Source organism: Condylura cristata, unplaced genomic scaffold, assembly GCF_000260355.1.
Source record: "Condylura cristata isolate star-nosed mole 26May11 unplaced genomic scaffold, ConCri1.0 scaffold00009, whole genome shotgun sequence".
NCBI classification, from domain to species: Eukaryota; Metazoa; Chordata; class Mammalia; order Eulipotyphla; family Talpidae; genus Condylura; species Condylura cristata.
Genome location: NW_004567110.1, coordinates 52,412,949 through 52,439,522, shown reverse-complemented (window position 1 = coordinate 52,439,522; position 26,574 = coordinate 52,412,949). Strand labels below are relative to the sequence as shown.

Genomic DNA, 26,574 nt, shown 5'->3' with positions numbered 1-26,574 from the left:
CGTCATGTCTTTGTTCCCATAGCTACTGCCTTACTTTGTTTCATCATCTGGTGCCTGCATTGCTGAAACAACGCCTGGCATCCTGGTGTCGCCCCCAGCCCCTTCTGAGCCATACTGCTTCACACCACAGTCAGAGCAACCTGGTCAAAATTCCATGTCGCTTTTTTGATTAAACTTCTTCCATGTCCTTCAATACAAAGTAAAGTCCTATACAATCTACCTTCTTTATCCCCTGTTCTTCCCTTTCTGCCCTGCCTTGAGTTCCCTGGTCTGGTTGGTTGGAAGAATAAACCTAAGTTAGCTTGATGAGCTGAGGTTTTTACTCACCACGCCTTTGACTCATCAGATACCTAAAGAAGGGACCAAACACTTTCTATCCAAATTCCAACCACCCATCTACTGCTTAATACCCATCCTTATTGTTCTTCAAGAGTCTAAGCATCTAGTCCGCAGCCCAACCCTGTTTTCAGGAGGTAACCCTTCCTCTGCTTCTAGTCGCATTAAAGTATTTTTAATCACAACACAGGAACTATTGTTATCATAACTAATATTTAAAACTACCTAACCCCTACCCTGCTAAATACATATATAGATATGTACCTATACATATCTATACATATATATGTAAACACACACATATATCTATATATTTAAAACTCATTTAATCTACCTGAGAACTTTCAAGATAGGTATTTTATTTATAATTATGTAATGATTATGTTATAATATGTATTTTACATATGATGGCATAAGGCTTTGAAAGTTAAGCAACTCAGTCAGTGTCATCAAGCCAGTGGACTGTGGACTGGGAGTCAACACTAGTGATCTAACTTGAGAGTGTGTGTTGTAAACCTCTTTATGGTAAATGCTTGTTTACCTGTGGGCTTGTTCTTATTCTTCCTCCCAATATTGCAAGTGTCTTTTCTATGTTTATCTCTTTGTCCCAATATTGCAAGTTCCTTGAGGTCAGGAGATTGTGTCTTTTCTATGTTTATCTCTTTGATACATGGCTAATATCCAGGAAATATTAAATGAGAACTAATGCATGAGTCAATCTTTAAAATTTCCCCTTGGTTTGAGGCTCCATGGGGGATATCATTAAAATATTTGTTATTTAAGAGAAACAGCTTAATTTAAAAAATATACCAAAGACTCCTCTTCCAATATGTTTACAAGGAATTTCTGGGATGCCTCCTCACTGCCTTTTGTCACTATCCTTCATAAAACCAGTGATAGTGTAGGAAAGTTTGGTGATCACTGACTACTTTCTGGTTGCTACAATAGGATAGGCAAACATTATCTGGAAAAAGTATTTGAATTATTTAATGTTACCAGTCTAGAGTTTGGTCAGGCTTCTACCTGAACCAGGCTTCTTTCCTGCTTTTTTATTCCAGAAACATTAATGATGGACTCTCATTTCAATGCTCTACTGATGAAAAAAAATTCTGGATTGTACATTTAATCACTTATCATTCAGTCAACTTTGTGCCAGATCTTATACTAAGACACTGAAGACAATGATAAGAAAACAAACATGTTTCCTGCCAGCCACCCACTATCTGTCTATGATACAATCGTATGAACAATCAACCTCTATCTACTTATAGACTGTCTCTTTTTGAGATGAACAAACCATCAGCATAGGTCATTAGTCTTAAACTAGAGGGGACAGTCATCTCAGAATGGTAAAATTTCAGTTCTGGAGAATGATCATGCTGCCTTCATTTGTGCTTAGTTGTAAATGTTCTAGAATTTCTATCTGCTAAGATAGATGATGCAAATAATATCAATAAATGGTGATCTACATGTAAAGAAACAAATCACAGTAGTGTATCTTATTTTCTATTAGCATTATAAAAGAATCAAGAATGAAATACATATATATAACCAAAAATGCAGTCTTCAAATTTTTTTATTATTTAATTTTTTTTGTTATGTCATTGTAGTCCCCATTGTACTCCCACCACCCCATTGTCCCTGAATAACCACCATATCTGCTGTGTTCTTACTGGCCCTGGTTTGACAGCCCTTTCCTCTTTTGTATACCTCACATTTATGGTCCACATGCTAGTTTTGACATTTTCTTGATGTTTTATTTGGTTTCCCTATAGTTCACATATAAGTTAGACTATCTAGTATTTATCTTTTTGAATCTGACTTATTTTTGCTAGCATAATCCCTTCCAGCTCTACTCATATTGCCACAAGTGGCATGTTTGTCTTTTTTGATCACCGAATAATATTCCATTGTGTAAATATACCACAACATTTTTATCCATTCATCTGTTTTGGGCATTTGGGTTGTTGTCATATCTTGCCTATTGTGGCATTAAACATACAAGTTCAGGTTTCCCTTCAAATTAGTGTTTTTGTGTCCTTTGGGGAAATTCTTAGGAGTGGGATAACTGGATTATATGGTTGATCCACCAAAATGTGTTCCTAAGAAGCAAGAACAACTCTCTGAGGAATTAATTTAAATGTTTATGATTAGGGTAAACTTGAATGAGTTACTTCATTCACTTCTTTGTTTGTGAATGTGAATCTTATCCCATCTAATCTTATGGATGGAAAGGGATTTTAAAATATACTTTATAAGCTCCTAACACATTAGGGTTTTGCTTTTTGGTGAGGGAATTCGCATTCTCTTTCTCTCCCTTTCTTCCTCCTACCCTCTCCCACTAAGCCAAGGATGAGTTTACTTAAAGTTTTTTTATTTTGTTCTGTTTTGTTTTTTACAAATTATAATATACTATTTGTCCCAAGCCACTTTGTTTTGTTTTTAAGATTTATTCATTTATGCATACAGAACTGGGGTACAGGCAGAGGTGCAAGGGCAGTGAGAGGATTCACCAGAGACAGAGTGGGGAGCAGAACAGACAGATCATCGAAGTACACTGTTGAGGGGAGCAGCAGGCAGGTCAAGAGAGACCTGCCACGCCATGTGGATTACTTCCCCGGAAGACAGGGGTCAAACTCATGCGGAAGTGGCTTTAGCTTCTTAGTGCTGTGCTTTAACCCACTGCGCCACCAGGGAGGGCCCACCACTTTGGGCCCACCACTTTGGTTTTAACAATAAGGTGAATAGTAAGCTACCCCACTGACAAACAAAGATTGTTAGAGACAAACAAACTTGTTTGAAAAGGAATACTTTCATAGGACTTACTAGTTATTTCTGTGAACTCAGACCTAACCCCAGACAAATCTCTCTGAGCCTCAGTTTCCTCATCTGTAAAGTGGGGATGAAAATGAAGCCCATTTACAGGTTAGTGGGAAGTCTGCATGAAATAACACATTTAAGGAACAAAGCTCATTGCTTGACACCTAGTAAGCACCCAATAAATATTAGCTTCTCTATTATCATTAATATTATAAAATATCTGACTGTAGAAGCACATATGGTAAACAAAAATAAAGACAGGAGCATATTTGAACGTGAAAGTAGGGTGACAAGTGAGATTTGCCCACGTCTGTCCTAAGCACTTACTTGTTTTCTGCCTAAATATGTTCTTGTCACACAAGTCCAGCCTAAATGGGACCTGGAAGGCCTGGAAGAGTGAGCACAGCACTGCCAAATGATTCTTTCACTCACTTTAGAGTCTGAGATGACTGGGAAGTGATTTGAATGTCTCCTAGGGAAGGTTTACGGAGATTAAAACGGTTATTAATATTTATTAAAACTATGTAAATCTCATTCATCTAGATCCAGACACCATGAACAGAGCACAGAGCCATGAACGATGGGCTTCACTGTGCTGCAGAGGTCCTGCGGGCTCTGTCGGCCTGGGTTACATGTGCCAACTTTGGTACAGTAGTGCCCTGGGCTTCAGAAATTAGTCCTTTGCAGAAGCTGTCTGACTTTTGTATTTTCTGAGGTGCCAGGATGAGCCAAAATGAGTTAGATAAAATCAGCTCCCACATAATTCATTCATAAAATGAAGCTGACACTTTCAGGGTCAGCAGAGTTTGTATTTTAGCTCAGCAATGTGCTCTGTAATGGAGACCTAAGGGCACTGTTCATCTATGGACCCTTTTATCTTTCTCACCTAAACTCTGATCAGCATTGACTTTACAATTTGTCCCTTTAGATCTAATAAAACAATTCTACTTCTTGATCTTTCTGAGTTGTACACTCCTACCTGGTTATTTAGTCTGCTTTGCCCACGAATGCCTTGGTGCTTGACAGAGAAATGTGTGCCCAGAGGGGCATGTCTAGTTTTTTCTAGATTTCATTCAGTTAAAAAACGAGTTAAATTTAGTCAAGTGATTTTACTTCCTGGAGTCTCATGTCATCCATTGGAAATAGGCATAATATCTGGCAGGTGGGGCTACGCAAGGATTAACCCCAATTACCCTCCTTGATGGTGTCCAAGAGGCAGAACAGAACAGTGATTAAATGACAAACTCTGAAGCCAGATGGCCAGCTTCAGATCCCAGATGCTTCCTTACCAGACATGTGATCCTGAGCAAGCCGCTTCAATTCTTAATATCCTCAGTTTCTCACCTGTAAAGTGGGAGTGACAGTCATAGATTAGCATTAGGTGGTATTTTATAAACAGTAGCTAATTGTTAAGGAAAAAATTCAAATTAGGAAAATAGCTAGGATATTGGGGAACAAGATATACTTTCTAAGAGGGATTTGATGCCATTATCAACTTCTTTCACCCAGGAGAATATAAAATATACAACTGAAGCCCCAAGCCATCATGCTCCAAAGTTCTCTACAGTAGCTGGGAAGCTCAGGGGTGTCACCGGACTCAGTGGCCTTACCTATTGTGTCAATTATACTCTCAGTATATAAGAAAAAACATTTGAAGTTTCCAGATAATGAAAGTCCTACCAAAGATTACAATAGTATCCATTAGTTCTATGTGCAATTCACCTAGTTCCCAAGTACTTTAATGAAGGAAAAATGATTAAAAATGCATTGCAAATAATAATTTATAAAACTATGCTGGACCTTTGTTTTGTCTGTGAATTGTTTGATTCCCGTAATAAAAAACTCAGGAATAAGCACTGATGTTGAAAATTAGTTGAAAAGTTGGTTGTTTAAAGAAACGGTGGCCCTTGAAGAAAAAGTTGTTAGAGTAATTTAGTAAAAAGAAAGGAGGCTAATGAGCTAGAACCATTCTGGTTCTACCTTCAAATGTTTAGCATCATTATTAAATGGAATGACTTCAGTAGGCTCTTTCTCCACAATACAGACAAAGCCAGAAAGGTCCGAACTGAAGCACAACCAGCTGGACTGAAGTTTAAGGAGCTTGACCTCAGACCCAGAGTCAGGACCAGGATGAAGGAAAAGGGCGTTTGTCAGGGGTGCAAAAATTCAAGGTGACACCAAAATGCTCAGTAATCAAAGGAAATAATATGTTTTTAATTTTTTTTAAAAAGATTTATTTATTATGCATGCAGAACTGGGTACAGTCAAGAGGTGCAGGGGCAGTGAGAGGATTCACCAGAGACAAAGTCGAAAGCAGAACAGGCAGATCAACGAAGTACACTGCTGAGGGGAGCAGCGGCCGGGTCAGGAGAGGTCTGCTGTGCCATGTGGGTCAACTTCGGGGCCCATAAAATATTTTTAAATCAAGATTTATACCAAAAATTCCTATGAGTAAAATATCAACATTTTTAAAGAAAGCAGAATAAGAATTGTTGATTTCTCCCTGTGACTGAGGCTCCAGGATGGTTCAGCAAGGCACTCTTCAGGACAATCATATTTCTCAAGGCAGAACCTTTAGTTGGTTCCCAGTCAGTTATATTGTGGCATACATTACTGCACATCTAGATACTATACCATTGCATAGGACCCTGTGGCTCTCAGTTGTTTACATGTGTATTTTCTGATTTAATACTCATTAGCATTTGGATAGTTTCCATATCAATATGTAAGAGATGACAAAGGATGGGACTCCAGAGGAGATTCTACTATGACCCATCAATTGAAAAACTTAAAACTCAGGCTTGGGACTTCCAATTCTAAGCTCATTCCAAAGACATCTGGAGTCTATTGTTCAGTCTTGGGTGGTTAGCTAGATCTAAATACCAGTGCAACTTCTGTAAGGCTGGAAGTGGATTTCTTGGTGATAGATGAGTGTTTGGATGAGTGCAATGAATCACCATGGAGAGGATTTGAGGTTTAGGAGCAGTGAATCTCAAAAAAAAAAAGCATAGTTGTCATTTGGATCTGCTCCATTCTTAATGTGTAGGTTGGTGTTGAATGTAGTGGAACGTTTAACATCCCATTTTTTGAGGCTCTGTGACAAGCAAAAAACACACTTCTCTATTTCCAAAGCTCATGGGGAGCTGGAGCCACTTTGAGAACCACTAGCAGGGATTGTCTAGAAGCATCTCACATTGTCAAGAACTACCCTTTGTTAAGCACTTTTATACCAAGTGTTGACATATATATGATTTCTAGTTGCTACTATAGTCTCAAAAATGTCTATGTTATGTGTATGCATAAAATAAACCAGAGATGGGCTTCTTCCTTAGTCTGTCTGAATGTAAAGACTGTCTTTCCATTGACCTTAACAATAATCTCACTTTTATATTGAACTCAGTTTGCAGTATCTCTTACAATCAGAATCTGAATCACTATTATATTGCTAAGTGGAAAAGTGACCCCAGAATCAAATTTAAGATTTCCTCACATCCTGTCCCCTGGTGAAGGGGCACAGGGGATCCAGTGTAAACAATAAAGCCACTCTTTGTGCATCCCAATATGGCCCTGACCATGATGAATGTGCATTAGAAGTTGGGTACACCAGTGGTTGAGATGATTCTGGAGGCTCAGTGCTGTGGGTTTGTCTATTCCCTAGACAAGGGAATAAAGAAAGAAAGGAAGAAAGAAGAAGAAAGAAAATGGAGGGACTTAACACTTCAATTCTTGCAAACAATAAAGTGTATGGAGTGTGGATAATAGAAAAGGCTTATTACCATTATTTGCATTCTTATAAGATCTCCCCTGTTATACTTTATTGGGATAGATTCAACTGTTATACAGTTGTTCTTGCCTTGAATAAAGATACTAAATGGCTATAGTCATTGACCTTGGTATGAATTCCCTATGTTCCAAAAGCAGCATTTCTGGTCTGAGTACATGGTCCAAGAATGGTATCTTACTTGAGCCCATCCTCGTCCCTCCAGGCATTATGATGAAAAGATAAATGTTACTAAAGTACTTGACCTTCTTGCATTCACAATTCTGAAAGCAAGGACACCAAACATATGTAGTTCATAAAACAAAAACCAACGTGGAACCTGGAATCTGTTCTTAGGAACAGGTGCTTTTCCACTCACCTTCTCCCCACCCCCCCCCAAGGCATTCAGCTGTTCATTGTCTCCTCATGCCATGTAGTAATTTATTTGATGGATATGCTGGAGATAGCAGCTCCTTCAAACATCACCAGTTATTGCTGACCTATGGTAATCTCTAAAGGGCTGACGTAGCAAATGTCCTGACAGCTCTGTGGTGTAATTTGGCAGCCTTAAGTAGGTTCTTTCTTCTGATTAAAATCCCAAGGTGGTAGGTAGGATATAACTTTTCAAATTATAAATCGGTTAACTGATTGAGGTTCACCTTTAGCTTTTGCAAGAGTGTAGAAAATCCTTTTAAAAGTTGCATGGGGTCTTCACCTCATTCAGCTTCGCTGTATTCAGTGTAAGAACTTGTGGCATGATGGGGAACAGATTTCTAATATGTCAATGCCTAATGTTGGTGAGACCGGGAGAGAGAAAGCAAGCTAAATGGATCATCCCTAAAGTCAAGGCCCATTGAAAGAGGTTCAAGAAATGTCTGGCAGTTGATTCTTCCTACAGAAACTCCCAGAATCACTCTGGAAATGATCAGTTTCCCATTTGTAAAGTGTTTAAACTTAAGCAAAAATGACTGAAGTGAAGAAGAGTTATTGCAACCACAAAAACAACATTGAGTGCTTACTGGGTGCTTACCATGGGACAAACTGTAATGATATTAGACATTGTTAATATCCATGTTTTGCAGATGTTGAGATTGAAACCTATACAGGTTAGGTGAGCTATCCAAACTCACACAGTTGGTGAGTAGCTCCAGGCTGCATTTCAGACCTAACTGCAGGGTTAAAATATCACACTGTACAAGTATCACTATAAATCATTTACCAAATTGAGGATCACTCTATCAGACTTCTAGGAGGCCTTTCAGTGATGTTTCAGTAAGGAGACCTGAAGAAATCAAAAGACTTGAGTAGTACCTCATCTCTCCCAGTGCCCCATCCCCCATCCTGACACAAATCAAAGATAGAAAAGTTTATCCAATCTCTGCCCTAATTACTTGACAATAATAACATTGAAAGCAATGACTGTTTAAAAAATCTCAGCCCCAAAAAAGAACCTGGATGTTGCCTTGAATATGATGCAAAGGATAGTCCTACGATGTGCCTGATTAAACGTGATCAAGATGTCAGCTTTGTCCGTTCCTTATATTAAAATGAATGTTCACTTGCAGATTTTTAATTGGCAAACAGATGCTCAGCTCTGCAGCTTATTAGGCAAGATATGTTACTGCTCTAACCCTCAATTTCTTCACCATTTGGTAATAATAACATACTGTGTGGAGCTGTGAGGATTAATGAGGTATGAGGTAAGATGGGAGTCTGACACTTAGCCATTTATATTCTTCCATAATTCAGGTGGTTTTCTCACTTCTACCTAATTCAGATTCTACAATGTCCAAGACATGATTTCTCATTCAGGAGAAAGACCTTATAAAATAGAATATTTCCCTGATATGTGCTCCTGAGAAACTACTGATTGATGATGGAATGAAGCTAGAAGAGCTTATAACCTTCCTCAAGCCACTGGACATGACTTGTCACATGGGTTAGTAGACTATTTCTTTTAAATCCCATTGCTTCCTCCACAAAAACTCTTATCTGCTATTCTTCACCACTCACACTCTAATCCACTTAGTTCAGGGCTCAGCTGCTTTCTGTTCACTGTCAATATACCTTTTCGATTGACCTCAGATCCTTGAAAGCCCTTTAGAAACTATCCTACACATGTATTGAATGGAAAAGAAAGCAGTGGGGTCTCATCTCTGAGACAACATGGAAATCTATGTTCCTGCGTAACTGGGTGACTGCCCTTCTGGAAGATGCCAGATGTCACATCATGCGTACAACATCCTGCAAAGACAGGCTGGGCTGGGCAGATTTACATCGAGGGGATCCAAAGGCCTGAAGGGCAAGTTTTTATTGCCAGTGTTATCTTTCCAGATCAGCTGCTTTTCCCAAATTCTCACTTATAAACCAAGTAATTTAAAAGGCATGGTACTCACTTGAAGAGTAAAAAACAAAACAAACAGGCTAAAAACGAATTCCTTTGATGACTAGAAATTCCACCATCTAAGAATAACTTCCTCCTCAAAACAATGCATGGATAAAGCACAATAACTTGTTCTTACTCACTCCACTTTGGCTACAGTGTGTGCGTGTGTGTGGGTGTGTGGGTGGGTTAACCTGTGCCTGCTCTTTAAAATGCCGGGGAATGGGCCCTCCCTGGGTTAAAGCACAGCACTAAGAAGCTAAAGCTACTTCAGCACAAGTTGGATCCCTGGCCCCAGAGATGATCCACATGGTGTGGCAGACCTCTCCTGACCTGCCCACTGCTCCCCTCAGCAGTGTACCTCAGTTAGCCTCTTCTGCTCCCCACTTTGTTTCTGGTGAATCCTCTCACCATCCCTGAGCCTCTGGCCTATACCCCAGTTCTGTATGCATAAATAAATAAATCTTTTAAAAAAGAAAAAAAGGGCCCTCCCTGGTGGCGCAGCGGGTTAAAGCACAGCACTGAGAAGCTAAAGCCACTTCTGCATGAGTTCCATCCCTGCCTGCCCAGGAGGTGACTACCTGGCGAGGCAGACCTCTCCTGACCCACCCGCTGTTCACCTCAGCAGTGTACTTCCTCCATCTGTCTGTTCTGCTCCCCACTCTGTCTCTGGTGAAGCCTTTCACCACCCCTGAGCCTCTGGCCTGTACCCCAGTTCTGTATGCACAAATAAATTTATTAAAAAAAAAAGAGGGGATGTAGAAAGAGCAATTTTAATCATGCTTGCCTTTACACTGGGTTCACATTCTAGTTTCTTAGGGGGTATCTGACTCTGAATGTGTGCACTGTCAGCTAGGGGTCTGTTCCTGTACTATCTGGAGCTCTTCTGGGCTACTCATTGCTTTTCCCAGTTCTCAATGAACTGGGAAGCATTTTTTGATCCCTTTACAATGAGGATATTGTAGAGCTGAAAAGGAAACCCCCAGTCCCTGAGCTACAAACCTCAGATCTATAACCATTTACCAGCTCTCCTGCCCTTTAAATATGGTTCCTAGATAATCGCTCCTGAATGGTGATAGAGAGAACTTTAAACAGCTGCTGGGAATGATTAAATGCCTGCACTTTGCTGAGGTTGTAAATCAGGCTCAGAAGCCATTTATTGTGAGTGTACTATAAAGCAGTAGAAGTTATTGCTACTCTACTGCAAAACGTAACGTCAGACAGGAAAATAAAGAAAGAGTAAATTTTGTTGTGAAGGCTTTAAAGTGATGTGGTTTGTTGTTGTTGTTGTACATTTTCTGTTTCACATCATTTTTCTCTTTGCCTTTATCTGTTCCCTGTCTGCGATATTCCCCACTAAGTCTCTGGATCTCATTTCAAATATGGCACAGCTACAAGTAATACCTGGTGTCTTTCTGGATTAGAGAATGTTAGTTTTTTTTTTTTTTTGTTTTTGTTTTTTTTTTGTTTTTTTATGCTCCCAGGTACTAGGCATCTCCTTGTGCTGTGTTGCCTTATATTCAATAATTTATAAAGGAGATATTTCTCTCCTCATTTTAAATAGAGAATATTTAATCCGGACAAAATCACAAGGCAGGTTAATGGTTTGAGCCTAGAAATCTGTTTTTCCTACTTATTGCATCATATTTGGGGTCTGCTCTAGGATATTGTGCTCAGAATCTGTTACAAAATCCCATTTCAGTCACCTTTAATGATTCCTTAGTAAATTTGGTTTAGTCTTTGCATACATTTTGTCATATAAAATCTTAAGAATCCAAAGAACTTCTCCCATTGAGTCACATGAGTGTACCTCTCCCTCCCTTCCCTTTCATCCCAGCTCTCCCCACTTTCCTTATGTAGTTCCTGCTACTCAATCTTCACACCTGTAGTGAGGTTACACATGGAAGACACAGGAGAACAAATAAGAGGCACTAATTCTGCTAGGAAGCGGGGGCCTCAGAGAAATTTTACTGAAGATATGTTCTCACTTGAAGGAGAAGAGGGAACGGCTGAAGGGAAGGGAATGAAAGGGAGCCTGTTTGAACTGTACCCCATTCCAGGGTATAAGGAACTGCCCCACCACCAGAGCCTTGGGTGGTTGGCACATGTGAAGAGTGATGCAGCTGAGAAGGGAAAGGCTTTGCTTGTCATAAGGAATTCAGACTTTCTTCTTCTTCTTTTTTTAAGATTAATTTACTTATATATACAGAACTGGGGTACAGAGCAGAGGTTCAGGGGCGGTGAGAAGATTCATCAGAGACAGAGAGGGGAGCAGAATAGGCAGATCAACGACATATACTGCTGAGGGGAGCAGCAGGCGGGTCAGGAGAGGTCTGCTGTGCCATGTGGGTCACCTCCTAGGCCAGGGGTGGAAGTTGTGCTGAAGCTGCTGCCACCAGCTTCACAGTGCTGCGCTCTAAACCTGCTGCGCCACCAGGGAGGGCCAGACTTTATTCTTGAAGGTAAATCAAGTCCTACTCATCTTTCATAACTCACGTCCAGACTAAGACACTCTGCCCATGGCCATGGCTGGGGCAGCGCTGATCTCTCCTTTGTTCTCTCCTGAATGTCTGTCACACTAATCTTTACTGTATACTTTTCATGCTCCAGGTGCCATGTTTTTTTTCTCCTTGCTCTACAAAACTACCAAGCAGGTCTCAGTGATATCTTCTTGACTGGCTGGTGTGGGGAGAAGTTGGGGACAATGGAAAACCTAAACGAAAGATTAGATTCTTCCCAATAACAATATTCTTGTTAAGGGGACTGGAATTAATGTGTCACTAACTTGGAACAAAGAGAGAAAGAGTCTAGGACATTCTGTGTCTCCCCTGCCCAGGGACTCCCAACTGGACATAGGAGCACCGTGAGAGGCAGCAGGGCCACGAGTGAGACAGTCTTGTGGGTTAGCCTCCATCCTCAGTATGACTTGAGCTCAGGTATTAACTTCCTCGTCTAGTAATGCTGTGGAAGTTTATCTCAACTTTCCATCGTTTTCTCTCAACTCTTCACTTCTACCTTCTGTCACTGTGTCTAAGACAGAGTGAAGGAAGTGTCTCCTGTGACATTTCAGTTACCACCTTCCGTGTGGGGCTCAGGCAATAGAAACGTGCCTCCTGCCTGCTTCCCTGTAAATAACTTTTCACTTCTACTCCATGTTCTCCCCCTGACAGGTTTGTGTGGATTTTGTTGATCACACATTTCCTCATGAGGGTATGAGTTAATCCATCATCTAATGTTATAGAATGCATATTGATTATCATGCCACCACAGGGGAAAAAAAATTCAGTTTGATATTTGATCTGTGAAATCTCCCAGAATAATACTTCAATGCCTCATTTACTTAATAGTTTTGTAAGGGAAGAGGGCATTGAGGAGAAATTAAATCTTAAAATAGTTGAGAGTTGCCTTGAAAGGGCCAATTTTTATATTTTATTTTATTCAAATCTGGTGAAGAATATCTTAGAATGCATTATGTATTCCCACTCTAGTTAAATATAATTCAGTACTTTATGACAAATGGTGACTATGATGAATATAAATTACACTACCCTGAGCTGTGAAGTAACTACAATGACAAGGATTCTTGAGGCATCCGGGCTTTGTCCTCATGCTTCAAAGCCCATACTGCCTTACCATATGTGCTTTTTAATTTATTTTTTTTTTAGTATCCCTTTTGGCTCTTAGATAATTGGTTGCTGTTAATGCTTCAAGTTTCTCTCTCCTGTTTCTGCAGATTAAGAAACAAGAAAACTGAGCTGGTTGAATTATATGCTTTGGGTGAACACCTATGGGGAATCCCAAGACATAAAGCAAATGAGCTGTAGCAGTGGATGAGTTTTATAACAACTCATCTGTATACTCAGAAATATAGTGCTTCCAGCAAGCAGGGGCGAATGCCTACCACTGCAGCTACTATTTGGGACAGGGCACAACTAAAAAACTGATTTCTCTAACCTTGGATTCAACTACTACACTAGCCCTCAGACTTATGAACCTTTCTTCTCTTTTAATCTTTCCCCAGCAGAAAAGGAAATATGTTTTCCCTCACACCTGGACTCAAGCATGTCTTCACCAACCTGATGGCTATCCTTTCTACGTTCATTTTTAGCCTTTTTAAGCTATTCATTATAAGCCTTTTTTTCTTCCACATCAAGAATATAGGGCAAAATAAAGTAGCTTACTTTTCTGTTTATTTTTTCCTACATCCTTTGTTTCCTCTCCACCCCCGCTCAAAGGCAATAGGGATATGAATAGCACTGTTAGGGGCCCTTTCTCTTTGATCCCCTCACCTGATCTACCACTCCCATCTTCCATGTTTTTTGCCCCTGGCCCCATTACCATGACCCTAAGTTTTAAAATTCTACTGCTTTGTCCCTCTAGTACTCAGAAATCCAGGAATACAGATAAAAGTAGGGGTACTGACAAGCATCCCCAATGTAATAATGTGATTGTTGGGGAGAGAAGCATGGAGTATGCTTTCTTCTTTGTTTTCTGTTTATTCCAAAGCTGCTGGATGAGAAAGGAACCTTAAGCTGGATCATACTTAGCTTAAAGGTGGAGACTTTTGTCTACAATTAGCGACTGGGAATATATGAATCTCTTGAAATGGTACACACATGTGCAGTTGGGGACTAAAAAGCCACTAGATCTCACTTGAGTCTCAAGAATTTCACAACCCAAAGGAGTTTAAGGACTACAACATTAGATTATCCTCCCACTTATTTACCCAAGACTATAATTCCTTGGCGTACTGGGAAGGCAAACATCCTGTTGGGATGAAATTATAGAAGGTTTCCAGAAAGACTGATTGGTCTCTCCTAATCATGAAGTGATTATAAGATGTGTGATTATATCAGCATTCTCACTGAAGAAAATCACGCAGACACATTAGGGCATAGGAAATCATCCGTAATCCCCCCTCTTATAGCCATTGTTTCATCAAGAACTAGATATATTTTGCTTATCTATAGATGCACACACACGCACATGAGTTTGGTTAAGACTACATACAGCTTTGTGGATCACAGCAGCATAGTGCAATAGTAGAGTGTAAGTAAGTCCTTGCTAAAGCCTTTGAGGATGAATCAAAATCAACTCTCACTAGCTGCCTGAGCTTGGCCAAGTACTTGAACACTGTGCCTCAATCTCCTCATTAGAAAGTGAAGCTAAACATCCTGAGTGTAGACTGCAAATGGTTGTTGAGAGTTAAAGGCATTAATAAAAGCGAAAACTCAGAAAACTGATTGACCATACCTAGCACTCATTGTCATCCATTGTTATTACTCTGCATGTTTCTGATTAGTTATGTCATTGTACTAAATGTGTGTTGAACACAAAGTTATGACAGGTGATTTTAAAACTCAACAATGGACATTAGCTTGTTTTCCATTTTTGTTAGTATAAATGAAAGCATAAGGAACGTCTTTCTATGTCAATATTTCTCCACCCCTTTTGTTTTCCCTCCCTAAGGTAAATTCCAAGTTGATTTAAACTGCAGCAATAGCGCTGATGGCTCTTTGTGCATATGGTTAAGTTGCTTTCTAGGCATTCTTCTGCATTCTCGGCAGAGTTCTGAAAAAGCAGCTACAGTTAGCAGTGTCTGTCTTTCTCTGACAAATTTCACAATTCTGCTTGGAACTTGATAGGATCCTTGCCTCTTTTATTATGCTCCTTCAATAAATATTTGTTGAGCACCTATTACCTGCCACATGTTTTCATGATTCCAGGGGCACAGATTTGAATAAAGAAGAATCTGTGCTTTTACTGAACTTAAGTGCCATAGTCTTCTGCTCACATTTCCATGTAAGGACTCATAAGTCCCTCCCCAAGCCTCCTTTTCTCTTTTCTCTCACCTCCCTGCCTGCCTGCCTTATTTTCTTCCTTCCTTTTGTACATATTATATGATTATATACTATGAAAAGACTCCCACAATCAAGTTAATCAAAATATTAACTTGTCACGAATTCACCTTGTTTTTAAAATGAAAATGCATAAGCTTATTTTCTTAGCAAATTTCACTTGTAGAGTATTTTCAACTATGTCAACATGTGCTATATTAGATCACAGCTCTTATTCTATTCCCTTTGGCAAGTTTCTTCCCTCTTCTCCCATACCTGCCCTCAGTCCCTGGTAATCCACCTTGTTTCTATGAGTTTGTCCTTTTCTTGTAGATTTTACATGTATACGGCACCATAAAACATTGCCCAATGAAGCAATCCACAGCCACTGCAGCACAAGTTCAATACCCAGCCAGGGAGCTGACTCACATCATGCAGCAGACCTCTTCTGACCTGCCCACTGCTCCCCTCAGCAGTGTACTTTGATTTTATTTCACTTAGTTTAATACCCTCTAGGTTGATCCAAATTTATTGCTGCATCATATGATAGGTTTGTTTAATTTCCTAAGGAACTTCTGTACTGTCTTCCAGCATTACTGTACCAGGTTACACTCCTCCAGTGCTGCACAAGAGCTTATCTTCTCCACACCCTCACAAGTATCCATTATTGCTTATGTTTTTCTTTTCTTTACACTAGCTAACCTAACAAGTGTGAGGTTATAGCTCATCGTGGTTTTGATTTGAATTTCTCTGATAATAGTGCTGCTAAGTATCTTTTCAATGTCCTTTGCCCATTGGTTAATTTGGGTTATTTGTTTATTTCCTCTTGAATGGGTAGGTCCCATGTACATTTTGGATACTAGTCCCTAATCTGATCTGTAGCTTGCTAATATTTTCTCCCATTCTATATGTTGCCTTTTAATTTTATTGATGGCTTCTTTTTCTATGCAAAAGATTGTTAGTTGATGTAGTCCCACTTGTTTATTTTTTTTAAATATTTATTTATTTACACATACAAGAACTAGGGTACAGGCCAGAGGTGTGGAGGATGAGGCAGAGACAGAGTGGGGTGCAGAACAGATAGATCTACTGAAACACACTGCTGAGGGGAGCCGTGGGCAGGTCAGGAGAGTTCTGCCACCCCATGTGGGTCAGCTCGCTGGCCAGGTATGGAACTCGTGCTGCAGTGGCTGTGGAGAGCTTCATTGTGCTGCGTTTTAACCACTTACACCACCAGGGAGGGCCCAGTACTTGTTTATTTTTTGTTGTTTTTGTTGCCTTGGCCTTCACTGTCAGCTCCCAAAAAATCATCAGGATTTCTCAGGATTGCTTTTGCTCTTTGGAGCCTTTTGTGGTTCCATATGAATTTCAGGATTTTTTTTTCTATTTCTGTGAAAAATACCACTGGAATTTTGATAGGATTGCATTGACTGTAAATTGGTTTTGGTAGTACAGACATTTCCACAGTAATTCTTAATTCTTCCAGAGCATAAGCACAAACTACTATTTCTTCTAGTGTTCGCTGTACAAATTTTTTATCACCTTGGTTAAATTTATTCCTAGGTATTTTATTCTTTTTTGATCTGATTTTTAAATAGGATTATTTCCTTAATTTCTCTCTTTGCTGGTTCATCATGAGTATACAGAATTGCAATAGATTTTATATGTTGATTTTGAATCCTGCAACTTTACTAAGTTCATGTATTAATGCTAACAGTTTGTGTCTGTGTGGAGTCACTAGGATTTCCCTATATAATCACATAATTTGTAAATAGTGACAACTTTAATTATTCCTTTTCAACTTGCATGCATTTCTTTTTCCTGCTTGATTGCTCTGGTTAGGATTTCCTATACTATGTTGAGTAAATGTAATGACAGTGGACTTCCTTGTCTTGTTCCTAATCCTACAGGAGAAACCTTTGAGATTCTCATCAGCGAGTATGAGATTCACTGTGGGCTTTATTATTTTGATGTAAATTCACTCTATACCCACTTATTACAAAGTGTTTTTTGTAAATAGATGCTTAATTTAGGCAAGTGGTTTTTTCTGCATTTATTGAGATGGTCATATTATTTTTATCCTCTATTGCATTAACCATTTAATTGCTATTGTTTTGGCAATAACTTAAAAGATAAGCTTTGTACTTATTTTGTATGTAATTTTAATAGTGATTAAACATGGATTTTAAAAAAGATAATAGGTTGGGGCCCTCCCTGGTGGCATAGCAGGTTAAAGCACAGCACTAAGAAGCTAAAGCCACTTTCCCATGAGTTCCAACTCAACCTGCTCGGAGGTGATCTACATGGTGCAGCAGATCTCTCCTGACATGCCCACTGCTCCCCCTCAGCAGTGTACTCCATCAATCTGCTTGTTCTGCTCCTTATTCTGTTTCTGGTGAATTCTCTCCCTGCCTCTGCACCTCTGGCCTGTACCCCAGTTCTGTATGCACAAATAAAAAAATGTAAAAAAAGAAATAGGTAATAGTTTCCTCTTACATTCTACCACTACTATCCTAGGTTTTCCTCATAACTCTGATTAGAGGCATCATAATTTGCTTTTTATTGTCCTGGAAATAAAAGTGATAATTTTATAACCACTTAAAATACATTTAATATCAGCATTTAAATTAACCTCTGGATCTTACTCATTATTCTTCCCAATGCCTGTCTTTTCCCCCCAATTGATCTCCATTCTGGACATGTTTTAAAAGGTGTTTCATTTCCTGGCATGGATTTTCTGATATAGCATATTCAGGAAGACCATTCGTAGAATAGTTATTCATGTTCAAGTAGCTGAGGACATGTATTTGTTGTTCTCAGATATGAAGAATGGCCTGACACGGTCCAAAGTGTTTTATTAGCTTGTCTTCTAGCATTTTGATTTGCTGTGTAGTATGAAAACAACCCGATTTTGCTGTGGGTACATTCTATAGTTGATTTTTTTTTCTTCTGGATGCTTATAAGTTTCCTTCTTACTTTCACTCTTTCTTCTTTGTCTTCAGATACTGAGAAATTCTTGCTTGTTATGTTTGAGTAGTTGTTATCCTGAAACTTTATTTTCTTAGAACGTACCAGTCATTTTACATTTCCTATCTGGAGCATTTGTTTGTGTTAAGAAATATTTCACCTATTGCTGTGATTCACTAATCACTCTCTTATTGTCTCTTATTCAATGATTGTGTTGTGCAAATCTGTGTAATTCCTCCTATCAGAGTGACCCCTCTTTGAATCAGCTTCTTAAAGTTGCATACATGCAATAGCCTTTGGAGTGAATTTTTAAAATGACAAATGAGAATTTTTCAAATATTTTCTGTTGCTTCTTTTAAAAAAACATACTTAAGCGGGGCAAATATCTCTTGTATTTTCTTTCCTCAAGTCTTGCACAAATGACATATTATTTTGTACACATAAAACTAATGCAATGGTTTGCAACATTTTCATCTCAATATTTAAGAAGTCACATTTTTGATAAGCCTACCCAGATTATCCAAGTCACCACTGTACTGCCTCCAAAGCTTGCAATCCTGTTTTGATATAGTTCCTCTTTTTTCCATAGACCCTTGTTACCTTATTAAATATTATGTAATCTATTTACCCAGAGTCTTACTAGAAAATAAACTCTTAGAATGAGATAGATGTCATTCTCTAGTATATTCCAAACATCAAAAATTATCGCTGGCTCTTACTAGTACTCAATGAATAAATGTATTTCAACTGAGTAATCAGACTCATCAATGTGACTAAATATCTGGTGCTTTCTTCCCTATGTGTTCATATTAATAGCAGTTGTGTTCTTTTCTAACATGTAATGTACATTATGTTCTAAGAGAACAAAATTTCAGGATAGCAACTACTCTTAAACATAACAAGCAGGAATTTCTCAGTTTCTGAAGGAGGAGACAGAAGAGTGTAAATAAGGGGGAATTTTATATAGCCACTAAAATTAGGTAGGACTGAAATGCAGTATAGCTGTGTAGAGGCAATTGTGGCTCCTTGGTAAGCTCTTTCATGTTCTGATAGAACCAAGAAAGGGAAATACACATTTGCTGCAAACTGGAATCATCCCTTTAAGTATTCTCAGCCTGAGGGAAGGGATGAGAGAGAGTAATGGGTAACAAAGAGTGCCTGCTCTCTCTGCAGGATTTTTGTGTATTTGATGTAGAAGTCTAGAAGCACAACTTAGGGACTTCAATGCCTCTGGTGGTATGAAAATTCAGCCGGTCCACTCAAAGAGGGTTTTACCCACCCTGTCTTAAGATAAGTTGGTTATTAATTGAAATACAAAGGTAGGAATAGCTTTTTTTTTTTTTTTTTCCTGGAGGCAGAGGAATTGTCAGTAAATTAAATTTTTTTTTTCCCCAGCTTCTTTGGCCACTTTTTGCTTTTTGGGGAAGCAATATTCTTCTCACCTCCATAAACCAAAAAGGGAAGCTAGATACATTCGTTTCCAAGAAAGCCCACAATTTCTATTGTTTACACTCACTTTTCAAGGTTCAGTTTACAAAGGGTCTTCTCTATAGGTATTCACCAATCTTTCCAAACAAAATGGTGTTTCCCTTGCTTTTCAAACTCTCCAAATTTTAGCACGGAGTCTCTTAAATAATGTCTTAAGTGAGTATGCATATTTCAAATTTTCTATTATTTTACAAGCACCCAAATGCTGAGACACGAATAGTCTCAGCTACCAAATGTTGCATAAAACTAAGTGGTTTTTAAAAAATATCATTTCTTAAAAAAAATCTAACATCAACATAAATAAAACAGGCTCAGGAGGATCAAAAAAATCTATATATCATTTCTTACAATTTTGTCAGTCAGATGGCTTTTTCCTGTCTAGTTTTATCCAGGCCCTCTCTTGCAGCAGCATTTAACTGATAGAGGGTGGTGGGAGAAAAGTGTCGTTTGAACCCAGCATCAAGTTCAGCTGGTGTTTCCTTCGGGCAGTTCTCCAAGAGGGCAAAGGAAGGAGTTGAAAAGCTCATTGAGATTGAAGCTCCCTGTGAGAAAGTCAAAGACCAGGGTAGACACCAGGGGTGAGGAAGAGAACTCTATCTTTTCACTGGAGAAATAGTAGAGTGATGTTGCACAAGAATATGCAGTGTACCCTGTTGCTGCAATGGGGTAAAGCCCAGCACTATAAAGCTCTCTGTAGCCACTGCAGCACGAGTTAGATTCCCAGCCGGGGAGGTGACTCATATGGTGCATCCTGCCTCTCCCACTGCTCCCTTCAGCAGTGTATTTCAGTACATCTGCCTATTCTGCTGTCTACTCTATCTCTGGTGAATTCTCTCACTGCCCACCTCTACCCCCACGCCCCACACTTCTGGCCTGTACCCCAGTTCTTGTATGGATAAATAAATATTAAAAAAAAAAAGGAAAGAATATGCAGGCTGAAAGGAATTGTTTAGATTTTGATTGTTTGCACAGATCCACCATCTGGTGAAAATAATGCTCATCCTTCTTAAATGCAAAATACACTCACATCCTCCTCCCCCAAAACTCTCATCTCAGTTTTTGAGATTAGCTTGAGACCATGATGTTATCACTTGCATCAGCCTTAGATGTGTATGTGTATGTAGCCAGCCCTCCGGTGCAATGCCCTGGGAATAGCAATTCTTTTTTAAAGACTTGTTTTTTTTATTTACGCAGAGAAGAGCTTTGGTTTAGACCAGTGGTGGTGGTGGGGAGGGGGGTAGGGTAAGTGTGAGAGCATTCACCTGAGACAGAGCAAAACAGGATGATTTACTGAAATGCACTGCTGAAGAGAGCAGCAGCTGAGACAAGAGAGGTCTGCTGCACCATTTGTGGGCTAGCTCGCTGGCTTGGGGATCAAACTCAGGCCGTCGAAGTGATAGGACTGAGACATAACCCCTATGCCACCAGCAAGACCCCCAGACAGCAACTCTTGATTTAGAGATCTATCTGTGTACGAAGATGTCAGGTAACCTGACTGCACACCCAACAAGCCATGGTGTGGATAACAGGGTAGATGGAAGCACATAATCTTCCCATCTGTGCTGAAATCTGGCTGGCCTATACTGCCAGCTTCCCTCCTTTAGAAACAGACTTTGCTAATCAATTAGAGCTTGGTGCTTCTTTGAAGTGATTTCCTGATTTTTTATTCTCCTTGACTCTCACCACTTCCCAATGAGCTGTTGACTCTGTCTTTTGAGACATCTTCCCCCTTTTTAAAGAAAGGACCTAAGTTTGCAGCTGAGTAGATTTCTCAACCTGCTTTAAAAAAAAAAAAAAAGATTTATTTATTTATGCATAGAGAACTGGAGTACAGATCAAAGGTGCAGCAATGGTGAGAGGATTTACCAGAGACAGAGTGGGGAGCAAAACAGGCTAACTGACCAGTACACTGCTGAGGGGAGCAGTGGGCAGGGCAGGAGAGGTCTGCCAAGCCATGTGAATCACCTCTGGGCTGGATGGGGATCGAACTCATGCTGAAGTGGCTTTAGCTTCTCAATGCTGTGCTTTAACCCACTGCGCCATCAGGGAGGGCCCTCAACCTGCTTTTTACCTATAGAATATTGGGGGCCCAAAGGCCTTTTAATTTTTCAACTATCTCAGTCTATTTTAATTTGCAGTTCAAGATATCAAGGATTTTACCAATACAATTCTCTTTAAAATGTTGCAAGTTGGCTATGAATTTTATCAGTATTCAGACTATATTTTCTGAGCGGGTCTATTCTTTTGTTGAGACATGCTGCTGTATTTCAGGTGAATAGCTTCCATGTGACAACAGCTGGTGTCTCCTAGATGCTCTTTTGTCTATTTGAAGGTGCTTATTAGAAACAATCTTCAATCTTTCTGAGGTTTATCAAAGATCCAACAGTTACAGCTTTGACTTGATCTTTATTTTTGGCCATTTAGTAGGCTGGTAATTACTAGTTAATGGGAGAGTCTAAGCATATGAAACAAGTTATTTTTCAGCTGAACAATTCCTGGGCCTTTTCTCTCTCCTGCAAGTTGCTCACACACTGAGATTGATTCTTTATTTCAGCTCTCTCTTGACATGATTTATCATACACAGGCAATCAACACTTTCAACTGTTAGAGTTAGAAATTCCCATACATTTTCTAAGGTCTATATTAACATCCAAAAACAGGCTGGCCAATGTCCCATCACTCCACAACACAGATTGCCTTTCTCTAAACTTTAAAGCAATTACTTGTTGCCCTTCCAGCCTTTACAAAGACATATTTCACTGTATATTTCATTTATGGCTCAGAAATAAAGAAAGCATCTCATGCTTTTGTAGTCCATTCACTTTCAGGTATCAGTTTAAGTCTGTTGCCTATTAATGTGTAGAACATTATGTCAAGATGTGACTTAAAACAATACTGATTTATTTTTTCTCAATATTCTATGACTGAGTGGTTCTTTGTTGGATTTATCTGGGTTCACTGATGTGAATGCATTCATCTGTACAGTCAGCTGGGAACTGTGCTCAGCTGTAATAGTTGGAGAACTATATCTCTATCTCCAAGTAAGTAGTCTTTCAATCGTGGTCTTCTATATAGTACAGTGGTCACTGAGTTAACCTGGGAGAGGAGACAAGAGCTAAAGGTTTTGAAACTTAAGTCTCTTAAACATACATGTTTCACATTCTGTTTATTAGAGAAAATCACATGCCCAGTTTGGTTTGGAGGTACCAAAATAGGCTATCCCAGGATGAGAGGTGCATGATAATCACCTTACAAAAGGAGTGTTGCCTGTGACCATTAAACAGTGCACTCCAGAGGCTCAGTCCTGCTAATTTTTGTATTTCTTACAATAGTAAGCAGATCTCTACATAAATAAGTGCTGTAATAGATATTTGTAGAAGTGAAGAAGAATTGAGGTCAGTAATTCCAAATCTGATGTTCTTACAAAATATACTTGGCATTCAGATTCTTTCAAAGGCATTTCCTTCTGATGATTTAGGAGGCTTTTACTCCACATAATAAATGTAGACAGAAAAGTGCTGATTTTATCTTTTAATATTTGAAAACCTTAAAAACATGATTCAGTTCAGTTAAAGGATTTTCCATTTGACAACTCTCATGAATACAATATTCAGACTATCATTAAAAGTTAGCTCAAGGCCCTCCCTGGTGGCGTAGTGGGTTAAAGCACAGCACAAAGAAGCTTAGACCACTTCTGCATGGGTTCGATCCCCGCCTGCCCCGGAGGTGACCACATGGCGAGGCAGACCTCTCCTGGCCCGCCCGCTGCTCCCCTCAGCAGTGTGCTTCGTCGATCTGCCTGTTCTGTACCCCACTCTGTCTCTGGTGAATCCTCTCACCCTCCGCATCTCTGGCCTGTACCCCAGTTCTGTATGAATAAATAAATATTTAAAAAAAAAGTTAGCTCAAGACAAGGATAATTCTGTATAATTTTTATTCCAATGTGCACATAGAAGTAAATATTTTTCTAATACTTTTAAAGGTTGTCACCACACAGTAGGGCCACTGAGTCTATATTGGTGTCTTTTTTCCTATGTAGGGATTGGATTCAGTTCCCGCACACACCCCCACCCCCCAGTATAATTTAGAGCCACTTAAATGTAGCATCAAGATTCCCCTCAAGGCAATGCTCTGTGCAGTAGTCAACTCTGTCTTGATCAATCTCCATAGATTCAATAGTGTCCACTGTGTTAGTGTGAAGGTAAAAAGACAAGATCCCTGGTTGAAAAGTAGTTATAATTTGATTAAGACTATTTACTTAAATAATACTCTTGGTGACAATGATAGCAACTACCAGGTCTTGGACCGCACTCTTAGACAAAAACTGCACATACTATTACCATTCTTCTAAGGTCATTGCAAGATCATTATCACGCCCAATTTGCAGGAAGGGAAATTGGCTCAGGGAATTATGTAAACTTGACACCGCTGTCATAAGAAGATGAAGCAGAAATTTTAACTCATATTCTATGTCAAAGGCTATACCTTTTGTGTGTGAGCCAAGGGATAGCTGGATTGGGGAAATCTTCAGAGTGCAGGACCCCATCCTTAGATGTGAAGGGGAGAGAGATGACAGCTGTCTGTCCTAATTGGACAAATTTTGTGGCTTAGGTGCTTTCAAACTTTGTGGCTTGGGTGCTGGAAAGTGAGAGTCAGTTTGCACATATGGGACAGGCAGGATTAAATGGGCAAGTTTAAGTTTGGTCTAGGCAGGCAGATCCTCTCCCTTCAGCAGAGCTTACTGCTCACCCCAGATACCTTTGTCCTGGCCTTCTTGCTCAGTGTATCTTTATCTCAATCCCAGAACTCTCTTTTCTTTCTTTCTCTGTGCAAATTCATTAATTCTCTAAATGCTGCAAATTCCCTAAGGCCTCAGAAGCGCTCCAGCGATTGAGTCTATTCCTAATGTCCCATAGACATGGCTACATGGCTCTCATTTGTGTTACCGTGTTTCCCCACTTACGTTGTTTGTCTCTCAGCAGGAGAAAAGTCTCATGGAAACATGACTTTTGTTGTTCATGCCCGCTCCCCATCCTGAGCCTTCTATCTATTTACACTGGACATTTGGTAAATGTTACTGAAGACAAATTCAGAATGAGGAATGAATTAAAGCAATAAAATAAATGCCGAAAGCTTTGCAAAGAGTGTACTGTGTCAAAATGGAATTTTCACTATTATGCCCTCAAGTTGGACCTGTGTTCTTTTACTTTTTTCCTATTTTTTATTTAGAATTTCTTTTTCATCTCCCTTTTGGCATTACTGTATTTTCACTCCTTTCTTATTCATTCTCCCAGTGTTTCCTCCCAATAATTTTCTTTTAATTTTTGTTTGATCAAGGTAATGATGTAGCATCACTTGATCTGTAGCATCTCTTTTCCATTGCTGTCTCTAATCCCCTTTCCAGAGGTAACAAATTTCAACCATTTAACTGTTATTTTCTAGTCTTATTGGCCTACTTTTAACAAGATGACAGATTGCTATTTGTTAGTTATTTTAGTTTCAGTTACTATTTAGTCTGTTATAAAAATTTAAACCTGACTTGCCCATAAACTTTCCAACTTCTCAAAATAATTAAAATATGATTTACATCTAAATAAATATATTGATTTTATAGTAACTATATCTATATAAATATTATCCATAGTTAAGCCACAAAGAAGCTTGTACTTTTTGTTTTTTGAAAGTCAGAATCTATGAAGGCATTTCCTTTCTTAGACTTTATTTTGCTATCCCTTAAGTTAAAAATTATTTTTCTAACATTCTATGCATCTGTTTTTTCCTTGAGGTCTATGCAGCAAGGACTTTTTGCCTTTGGCCATGAGCAATGGACACTGACTTTCATTCAGCCTCACCTCTCTATGGCAAAGAGAGGACCCAGGGTAGGGATGAACCCACCTGCAGCCTGTGCCACTCTGCCTTCCTCTGAAACCCTGGACTCCAGAATTCCCTGCCCACATGGTCTCAAGTTCCCTGTCAGGGTCCTTTTCATAGGCAGATGGTGCGCCTGCAGGCATACTTCAAGTCAAGGACTGATAAGGAAGCAGCTATGGTAGCCATGTCCACAGGCTTAGAATGAAACAAAGAACTAGAGGCAGGGGGAGAGGGTGGGTTGTGGAGATCTTTACCCTACTCTTAACCTGCTGTGCAAATATTTGAGGGCAGCGTGTATATAATTGTAAGTGATTCATGTCTAACAGATGATGGTATTAAATCTCCTCTCAGATGCTTCAACCACATCTCTCAACAGTTTTGTTTTGGTAGAGAAGTCCCAAATCCAAGTTATCCAAATCCACTAGCCCTGATTTTTGGTAGTGTTCCATCACCACTCAGCTCCACCTTTTTTGGGACCCCTTTGCTTCTTTATGTTGTTGCTGTTTTCTGGATCTCATGTCTTTTTTCTTTCTTGGTTTATGTCATTGCTTGGTTGAGAAGATAAGTAGGAGACACTCTGAAGTTTGGAAAATATTTTATTTCATACACTAAAATGGTATCAAACCTATAAATTGTTTTTAATTTACAAATTTGGAAATTGTTTTGCTTTAGAAATTTGAAGGAATGCTTTGTTATCATCAGACTTCTGATATTACTGCTAAACCCAATGATATTTTAATCCTTGGTCCTTCTCATTGACTCTTTTTGTATTCCCCGGGAGCCTCTTTGAAGAGATATTTCCTGGTGTCCTGTGATTTCACACTGGTGTGTTGGGTTTGGGACTTTTCATTTATTCAGTTGGACATAATGTGAGTGCATTCAATGAAAAACTCACATGCCTAAGTTCAAGGAATCTTTCTTACTTTATTATTAATTGCTTTGGTTAAACACCTGTCTTCCATTTTCTAATTTTTGAATTTTTATTGCACCTGTTTTTTTTAATATTTGATTCACAGGAATTCACTTCTAATTCTTTTTGTGTTTTTCTCCATTTTTAAAGTTTGTTTATTTTTCCTAGTTACTTTTAGGTTTCTTTGATATGATTGTCTCAT

The 26,574-nt window shown here is 39.2% G+C and overlaps 1 protein-coding gene across 1 annotated transcript in view; it reads left to right on the top strand.

Moving 5' to 3' along the window:
- The window catches only part of CLVS1 (clavesin 1), a 152,374-nt gene that overhangs the window by 13,797 nt on the left and 112,003 nt on the right, over positions 1 to 26,574 (top strand). The gene's annotated exons all lie outside the window — the stretch shown is intronic.